The sequence below is a fragment of the Elephantulus edwardii genome, unplaced genomic scaffold (assembly GCF_000299155.1).
Source record: "Elephantulus edwardii isolate Elephantulus edwardi_28Jun2011 unplaced genomic scaffold, EleEdw1.0 scaffold00098, whole genome shotgun sequence".
NCBI lineage: Eukaryota > Metazoa > Chordata > Mammalia > Macroscelidea > Macroscelididae > Elephantulus > Elephantulus edwardii.
The window spans coordinates 6,644,002-6,646,437 of NW_006399848.1; the positions used below are offsets into that span (position 1 = coordinate 6,644,002).

The following is a 2,436-nucleotide window of genomic DNA, read 5'->3' on the forward strand; positions in this document are numbered from 1 at the left end:
ACCGACAAAGGAGATTAATCAGAACTGACTTTGACAAGCACTGTGGCAATTGGACAATTAAAACAGACATTCAGATGGCAGGGAAGAAGAACAAACTGGGGAGGAGGGTAGAGAGAATGGTGCAGTAATGAAGGGATGAAAACCCAAAATCCCTGTAAATGTTCATTAAAACTAATAAAATTTAATAAAATTTTTTAAAAAAGACCCACACAACCATGGTGTTATGCAGGATTTGTCTTTTTGTGACTGAGACATTTCACTCAGCATAATGTCATCCATGGCCACTCGTGTTGCATAATGTTTTACCAGGTCATTTTTTCAGTGCTGCATAGTATTCTACTGTATGAATATACCATAGTTTTTTTTAGTCAATCTTTTCTTTTTTTTTTTTCTCCTTTATTGAGAGATGGAGATGTAATTACAGTGAAAGGTGACACGTTAGAAAGGAGCTGCCGTGGAGCGAGAGGTTCAGGCACTGCTCTGGAAAAGGGAGCAGGAGCAGGGTGTGGGGCTAACAAGGGGCGTGATGTGGAGCCAGGAGGCCGGAGCCCGGGGAGGGACCTCCTGGGCCCTGCTCTGCACCCCGAGGCCACTAGCCGGCCCACTGTGCCAGCCCCAAAGAGGCTTGAAAACAAAGGGAGAGCTGGGGACGTCACAAAGCTGAGTGCGTGGAGTAATACCAGGGCGCTATGTACACTGAACTGTTGCGGATGCCACAGCACAGGACCATGCTCAGAATCATCTCGAAGATCATGATGATGGCAATGACAATGGCGATGCCGATCTGATACAGCTTCCCTAAGAAGAGCTCATCTATCTTGGCGTGACAGTCCAACGTGAGCACTTTGGCGATCAAGTTGCTGCCACTGGGACACAGGTTGTTCCTGAGCACGGACGTGGCCACTGTGACCATCGCGTTGGAGCCACAGCAGTTGAGCGTCTCGTGGAAGGCCTTGTTGTCCAGTACAGCCTGCTGCAAAGCCTGGTCGTAGAACTGCTTCACGTCCTTGGCGATCTGGTCCTTGTTGACGAAGCCCTAGATGGCAGCAGCCACCTTGCAGGCAAACAGAATGACCAGGCGGGTGAAGAACATTCCCAGCAGGGCACTGAGACTCCTGGATGGCCCCGTAGCAGCCCCGAAACCCCACAAACATCATCACAGCACCTACGGCAATGAGGACGTAGATGCCCACATAGAGGTGTTGGGTGCAGGCTGGCCTCCAAGCTCCAGGTAGAGGAGGTTGGAGGTCTGCTGGTCATGGCAGAGCCACAGGGCAACTCCAAGGATCACACCTCTGGGAGCCAGACGACGAAATTGAAGACAAAGAGCAGGTACTTGATTCACTTGGTGCAGCCCTCCACCCCCATGGTGGCGCAGCAGGCGGGCGGCGAGGCCGGAAGGCGCGGCGCTACCGGAGAGCGGAGCTGGGGCGCTGGAGGCCTGGCTGGGTGCGCGCTGGGGTCGCTGCCACCGCTACCGCCGCGCATTCGCTGTCTGGCCTGCAGTCAATCGTTTTTTGATGGGCATTTGGATTGCTTCCATTTCTTTACTATTGTGAATAATTCAATAATAAACATTGGTGTTCATACATCTGTTTGAGTGGCAGCTCTGGTTTCTTTAGGTTATATTCCCAGTAGTGGAATTGTGGGGTCAAATGTTATTTCTGTTTCCAGCTTTTTTAAAAAAATGTCAGACCGTCTTTCACAGTGGTTGCACCATTTTACATTCTCACCAGCAGTGAATAAGGGTTCCAATCTCTCTCTAACTTTGCCAGCATTTGCTGTTTGCTGTCCTGTTGAATTTTGCTATTGTTGCCAGGGTGAGATGCTATCTTATAGATGTTTTTATTTGCATCTCTCTGATAGCTAGGGATTTTGAACCATGTGTTCCATGTGTTTGTTTGCCATCTGAATGTCGTCTTTGGTAAAGTTCATATCCTGTGCCCGCTTTGCAGTTGTGCACTTTTTCTTGTTGAGATGCTGGAGCATTCTATAAACTTTAGATATGAGTCCCTAATCAGATATATCACTGCCAAATATTTTTTCTCAATCTGTGGGATTCTTTTTTACCCTGTTGGAGAAGTTTTGTTGATGTGCATAGGGATTTGATTCTTAGCATTGATCAATGTTTTAACTGATCATTGTAACTTGCAGTCTTTGGTCTTCCTGCAGGGTTTTGACTTGTTAATGACCACAGCTCCATTGACCCTAGTCAGCAGGCACTGGCAAATTTTACCCAGAAATAAGAGACCTCCCCCCCACCCCCCAGTGGGAGGGTCGTTAAGACACACAGGGTAAAACTCTGCTTTTATGCTGCATAGTGGAGTGGACTTGGGGTGGGGGTGGGGGGAGATTGTATAACAATGAAAGAGTTTTTCTTTTACTTTTCAAGGAGAAGAGTGAATTGGGGGCAGGGAGAAAAGTGCAATGAATGAC

General features: G+C 48.2%; 1 pseudogene; it reads right to left on the reverse strand.

Moving 5' to 3' along the window:
- Positions 1–652: 652 nt before the first annotated feature.
- LOC102863925 lies at positions 653–1,368 on the reverse strand (annotated as a pseudogene).
- Positions 1,369–2,436: the final 1,068 nt, after the last annotated feature.